General features: G+C 40.1%; 1 long non-coding RNA gene across 1 annotated transcript; it reads left to right on the forward strand.

Moving 5' to 3' along the window:
- The first annotated feature begins 307 nt into the window (after window positions 1-307).
- LOC144334554 (uncharacterized) lies at window positions 308-5,241 on the forward strand. The gene is made up of 3 exons (XR_013404515.1): window positions 308-424; window positions 2,929-3,170; window positions 5,122-5,241. It is a non-coding gene; the product is annotated as an uncharacterized LOC144334554 (long non-coding RNA).
- Window positions 5,242-7,368: the final 2,127 nt, after the last annotated feature.

Below are 7,368 nucleotides of genomic sequence, written 5' to 3' on the forward strand. Positions count from 1 at the left end.
TTTACCCTTTGGCTTAGTGATTTGGGGGTCCCAAGATGTATTTTCCTTTCACAACCTGAAAACTATTTCAGGCTGTTACAGGTAGTTAGATAGGGATGGGCGGGGCAGGAGAGGGCTCTTCCCCACCTGCTAGAAATGTCAGGTGATGGTTTAACAATTATCAGACTGCCTCTCTAAAAATGAAAATTTGGCAGCCCTCCCAGGGCCAGGCGGAGACCATTTCCTGATGATCCACAGCTATTAACATTAAAGTGTTAATTGAAAGCAGATGCCAGGGAGAAAAAACTTCCTGGGCATGCGCACTAAGAAACAAAATGGTGAAATATGACCTTCCGGGTACAGTCCGCTGGAAAAAGGGAAAAAAGCCTCGGATGGGCGTGAGTGCAACTTTCTAAATGCAATGCGCAGCGCTCAGTTCCCAAGGGTAAGAAGGGCACTGGGCATTCAGGAAACCCACCCTAGGGGTCTATAGAATCACGGGAAAGAGGCAAACCTATTAAGCTCTAGGATCAAGGTTAAACATTCTCTTTGTCCTTCAGGAGCCCTCTTGAATCTCTTCCAAGTGAGCTTTCCTTTCTTTCCTGTTCTAAAGCCTTTTTTTTTTTTTTGGCTCTTGTTGTCCAGGCTAGAGTGCAATGGTGCAATCTTGGCTCACCGCAACCTCTGCCTTCCGTATTCAAGCAGTTTTCCTGCCTCCGCCTCCTGAGTAGCTGGTATCACAAGTATGCGCCACCACGCCGGGCTAATTTTGTATTTTCAGTAGAGATGTGGTTTCTCCATGTTGGTCAGGCTGGTCTCAAACTCCAGACCTCAGGTGATCCATCCGCCTCGGCCTCCCAAAGTGCAGGAATTACAGGCGTGAGCCACTGTGCCCGGCCTTAAAACCTTTTTAAATAAACTTCTACTCTTGCTCTGAAACTTCCCTCAGTATCACTTTCTGCTTTATGCCCCTCAGTCAAAGTCTTTCTTCTGAGGAGGCAAGAAGTTGCTGTGTACCCATGCAGATTCACCGCTGGTAACTCGGGGTAACTCAGATACCTACCACCAGTAACAAGGCCATGATGGGAAAGGGGAGTCGGACATGCCTCGTTATAGTCTCCTGTTTTTTGTAATTCAGGCACAGATGACCAGTATTAACATTAAAATAGATGTAAAGACTGATAAAGTAGACTCTTTGAAGCAATAAGACACCAAATTTTAGCCTGACTCTAGTGTAGCATCACATGGCAGATAGCAGGCCCTGACAGAAATTGAAGTATTTTACCCCAAATTATATTTTCTCTGACATATATTGAAATGGCCTGGCAAAGCTGTCTCTTGTGAGAAAAATCTACATTCTACAGAGAATCCCCATTAGCTCATTAGTTTCTTTTCCCTGATCCAGGAGAGAATCAACTCTGATAAGAAACATTGACAATCTATTTTTTCTGAAGCTAGCTGCCTGGAGGCTTCCTCTGCATAATAGGAATCTTGGTTTCTGCAACCCCTTATCTTAACCCAAACATTCCCCTCTATTAGTTCTCTGTCTTTGGACAATACCTCACCTCTTTCAACCAATTGCCAATCAAAAAATCTTTGAATCTCTCTGTGAGCTGGAAACACCCCTCACATCGAGTTGTCCTTCCTTTCCAGACTGAACCAATGTACATTTTACACGTATTGATTGATTGATGTCTTTTTTTTTTTTTTTTTTTTTTTTTTGAGACGGAGTCTTGCTCTGTCACCCAGGCTGGAGTGCAGTGGCACGATCTCGGCTCACTGCAAGCTCCCACTCCCGGGTTCACGCCATTCTCCTGCCTCAGCCTCCCGAGTAGCTGGGACTACAGGTGCCCGACACCACGCCTGGCTAATTTTTTGTATTTTTAGTAGAGATGGGGTTTCGCTGTGTTAGCCTGGATGGTCTTGGTCTCCTGACCTCGCAATCCACCCGCCTCGGCCTCCCGAGGTGCTGGGATTACAGGCATGAGCCACTGTGCCCAGCCTGATTGATATCTTATGTCTCCCTAAAAATTTATAAAACCAAGCTGTAGTCTAACCACCTTGGGTACATGTTCTCAGAATCTCTTAAAGGCTGGTCACTCATATTTGGCTCATAAGAAATCTTTTTTTTTTTTTTTTTTTTTTTTTTTGAGACCGAGTCTTGTTCTGTTGCCCAGGCTGGAGTGCAAGTAGGGTGATCTCAGCTCATTTCAACCTCTGCCTCCCAGGTTCAGGCGATTCTCCTGCCTCAGCCTCCGGAGTAGCTGGGACTACAGGTCTGTGCCACCACGCCCAGCTAATTTTTGTATTTTTGGTAGAGACAGGGTTTCACTATGTTGGCCAGGATGGTCTCAATCTCTTGACCTCATGATCCTTCTGCCTTGGCCTCCCAAAGTGCTGAGATTACAGGCATCAGCCACAGTGCCCGGTCTAAATCTCTTCAAATACTTTACAGAGTTTGACTCTTTTCATTGATACCATATACCTGAAAGAACTTACGACAAGACATTACTCTTCCAATTTCTTTTGGGCAGTGTCAACTGTGAACTCCTAAGGCTTTCCTTCCTCTGGTCCTTTTGTCCCAGGCCCCACTGACAATCTCCCGGCTACTATGTTGCAGCCACAAGATAAGCATGTTTTAACTCTTTGTTAAATAAATGAATAAATTAAAGGATGAGGTGAATATTAGGAGATAGATGAGACTGAGGGAGTACGTGCAGCAAGTATATTTTCATCAGCATAAATCAGATGTTCAATAAAAGTAAATCTTATTTTCTCTTGCTGCTCTCTTCTAATTAGAGTTCTCTCCTCAGATAATGTCAAGAGTTTAAAGTTGTCAATTAAAAAGATAATGCCATCTCTTGACTTAAAAGAGTCTCCTTTGTTTATATGCTTAGTTTTAAGGGTTTTTTCCTCCCGTTTCCTCCCCATTTTCTTCCATTTGAGTAGATGATTCTTACAAGGAGAAAATCCAGAAACTATCAATTGGCTACCTTGATCTGATCCTCTTCATGAAGAAGTTGAACTTCTCCCTGCTTCACAGATGGGTTATGAGATAGTCCTGAGAAGCTGCGTTCTAAGAAGCATTATGACCTGTCTTATTAGAAACAACATGACATCACTTTTAACACATTCTTTTGGTCACAAGGAGAGGGAATTACACACCACCTGGTTTTGGATGCATGCTTGAGGTAAGGCTTAACATTAAGGCCCAAACTTATGTGGAACTGTAGCATAATAAATATATTTGGTCTTTGTTGCTGGTTCCTCGTACAGAGTTTTGAAAACTCTACTACGAATTTCCTGAATGATAGGAATGTCCGTTGTTATTCATGTGGTGGCGTACTTAATGACGCTTTATTTTATGCTAATGAATTGCCTTAAGGTGGGGTCCCTAGATAGCATCAGGATAGGGGTGGTCACCAGAAACAGGAAGAAATCAAAGCATTGGAACATTAAGTTCCACCCATATACTTTAGAGAAGAATGTAGGGGGAGGAGTTGAAGATTAAGCTCTATAAAAAAAAAATGTGTAAACAATGAGCACTGATGAGCTTCCAGGTTGGTGAACACATTCATGTAAACGGGAGGGAGGAGAGTCACTCATACCCTAACTCAACAAAGAGGCTCCTGGGCTCAGGACACCTCCAGACCTTGCCCTATGTATCTCTTAATCTGGCTATTTATGGGTATTTTTTATTGTATTCTTTCTAATAAACTGGTAGACATGAGTAGTGTTTCCCTGAGTTCTATGAGCAATTGTAGTAAATTATCGAGCCTGAGGGAGGCTTGTTGGAACCCCCAATTTATTGCCAGTTGGTCAGAAATAAGGAAGATGTGAACTTGTAATTGGAATCTGAAATTACAGGAGTCTTGTGAGACTGAGCCCTTAATTTGTGGGATCTAATGATAACTCTAGGTAGAGAGTATCGAAATTAAATTGAATTATAGGACACTCCGCTGGTATCAGAAAATTGGTCAGTGTTGGGAAAAAAGCAATGTACATCTGATGTCAGAAGTAGAGAGTGTAGAAAAAAATAACCTTTGTTTTTTGAGCTGTCTTGGTATCTGGTGAACTTCAGAAGTCCTTGATTAGACTAATTACAAATTTCTCTCACTACTCTGCTTCCACACATAAGGTCTTCAAACCAAATAACCCTCCTTATCAAGAAGACTAGGCAGTTTCTACCGAGCAATGTGTTTCAGTTCCCCACTAGCCTGCAGAATTATTTAAACAAGCCAATCACATCCTCCTGAAGGAACTGAGATCACATCATCTTCTTGATACTACAAAGACTGCCCTTCAAAGCCCCCCAGTTTTCACTCTGTTCCCAAGGGCAACCCCCATGTGGCAGCACATGGCATGTGGTATCCTCCTTCCCCAGGCTGTGAGTTCACATGTCTAATAAATTGCTATTGATTTCATGTGTCTAGTGTTATGTGTTGTATGTTCAGCCATCTCCATAACCAGTAGGTAGAAATCCCAGACTAACCCATAGGGGCTGATTGAGATAGCATTGCAAAATCACACTGCACAGAGCATGTTAGATATAGGAGGAAATATATTGTTACAGTTATCTTTGGAAAATAAAATCCCCATTGATATTATTTTCTCTTCATAATGGGATAGGAGAACCTCTCTAATACACCCTCAATGAATTTAGAGAACATCATGAAAATTATGTTACTTAGCATTAATTCTTATCACTGTCTTTATCACCAAACTGCTTTGGATGGATAATCTCTATTCCAAAGCACCATTTTTGGCACTGTAGTACCCATCTTGAAAGATGAAGTGTGTGGGATATTTATTTATAATTTATGTATTTATTTTTATTTTTTATTTTGAGACAGAGTCTCACTCTGTTGCCCAGGCTAGAGTACAGTGGCACGATATCGGCTCACTGCAACCTCTGCCTACTGTTCAAGCAATTCTCTTCCTCAGCCTCCCGAGTAGCTGGGATTACAGGCACCCACCACCACACCCGGTTATTTTTTGTATTTTTAGTAGGGACGGGGTTTCACCATCTAGGCCGGGATGGTCTGGAACTCCTGACCTTGTGATCTACCCGCCTCAGCCTCCCAAAGTGCTGGAATTACAGGTTTGAGCCACCACACCCGACCTGTTTATTCTTTATTCTAGGTGTGCTACTCTACTCACCAGACATCTGAAACAACACCCAGATCATCTGGAAGTTAACATGTTCCAGGTGATGTCCCTATGTAAACCAAGGGTTGGTTTTCAGTGGTAAGTTCTCACTTAGCCTTAGTCTGTTTTAATTACAGGTTTTAAAGTCTTCTCTTCTGTGGCATCTTGACTGTTTCAGGGTTTTTTTTTTTAATTTTAATTTTTTAATGATGGAGTCTCTCTCTGTCACTCAGACTGGAGTGTACTGGCACAATCATGGCTCACTGTAGCCTCAAACTCCTGGGATCAAGTCATCTTCCCACCTCAGCCTTCTGAGCATCTAGGACTACAGGTGTGTGTCACTATACCTTGCTAATTAATTAATTTTTTTTTTTTTTTTAAGAGATGGGGCCTTGCTATGTTACCCAGGCTGGCCTTAAACTCCTGTACTCAAGTAGTCCTCATGCCTCAGCCTCCCAAAGTGCTGGAATTATAGGATGAACCACTGCACCCAGCCTATTTGGAGGTGTTAATAAGTGTTCTGTGCTGTTAAATGGGGCATGTTACTGTGGATCAGTTTGGAAGGGAATCATCAGAGACTTAGAGCAAGCATGGGTGTCACTTGTACTGAAAAACTCATGGGTGTCTCGCAGGCAGCTATACGATGAAGGCAACTGCATGCTAAAAAGCTAGTACGGCAACATGTGTGGCTAAAATTATAACCATTGATTAACAACCATGCAACTTTCTGACCATGGCGATGTTAATGGAAAAACAAAACACAATTAGATATTTTAAAGGGATTTATTCTGAGCCAATATGAGTCACCACAGCCAGAAAAAACGAAGTCTCCAAGAGTCCTAAGAAAACGCACCCGAGGTGGTTAGATTACAGTTTGGTTTTATACCTTTCAGGGAAGCAGGAGTAACAGGCAAAGACATAAATCAATACCTGGAAAATATATGCCCATTTGCTCCAGAAAGCTGGGATATCTTGAAGCAAGGGCTTATAGGTTATTGCTTTTAATGGCAAAAACCACAATTACTTTTGTACTAACCAGATACATGTGTGTTATATGTATTATATATGTGTGTATATACTATGTATATATGTATACATGTGTATGTATATATGTGTATATGTGCATGTGTGTATATATGTGTATATCTGTATGTGTATATGTGTGTATGCATGCATGTGTATATATGTGTGTATATGTGTGTATGTGTGTATATATGTATGTGTGTGTATATGTGTGTATATATATGTATGTATGTGTGTATATATATTTGTGCAGTCCCCTTAAACCCCAAGATCTACTCTCATGTCCTAGATATCCAAGATCATGCCCATTCATATTTCAGTCTCCTACCTCTTTCCAGACTAATTGATTCTCATTTCAATTACTTTGGATATAATTGTTTCTTTATTTTTTTTCACCTATTTTGAAGGCATATACTCTATATCTTATGTCTTATTTCTTATAGGTTTTCTTTTCTGCTTTTCAATAGACTTCTCTTTTCTCAGAACTACCTGCCTCATGAAAATCAATTCCATTGACTTTCAAAGCTGTTTCTTACAAGGCCTTTGAGAGTCCACATTAGAAATCAAAAACTTAATATATTTCTCATTGCATTAGTGAATTATTCATTTAATTCTTCTTGAGTTTTATCACTGTATCTAGTACATAAATGCTCAATACATATTGCTTATTATAAGTTTATATTTTTATAACTGATAAAGCATCAAACAAGTATTTAAGAATAGAGGCGAAGCATAAACTCAGGCTTATTGGTTGTAAATCCAGCAATCATCTAAACAAACAACCAAAAAACTCTTTAAAAAGGATCAATTTGTCAAAAGTATGCTACATGCGCTAGAGGAAATAGAGAATGGAAGAAAACTCTTCATATGTTTCCTAATGAGATGTTTTGTAAGTGTGGAATGAATAAATAAATGTTTCTTAATGTAGAAAAAATACTAAGGATAATGTTCAATGAGTAGACATAGACAAGGTAATAGTATAAACATTTTAGATTCACATGACAGAAAGCAAGTCTCAATTACAGATGATCACAGCTAAATAATAGATGCTGGATTTTAAAGTTTTGGTTTAAAAAAAAGTGGCATAAAGATAAATATCAGACTGGGAAATACTACAAGAAAAACTATATAATGGACTTATTAATTAAATGTCTTTACATAATTTTAATATAATTGTATAAATCATTATTGATCTAGCCCAGGATGTTTGATATTGGT

This window comes from Macaca mulatta, chromosome 14 (assembly GCF_049350105.2).
Source record: "Macaca mulatta isolate MMU2019108-1 chromosome 14, T2T-MMU8v2.0, whole genome shotgun sequence".
Classification (NCBI taxonomy): Eukaryota; Metazoa; Chordata; class Mammalia; order Primates; family Cercopithecidae; genus Macaca; species Macaca mulatta.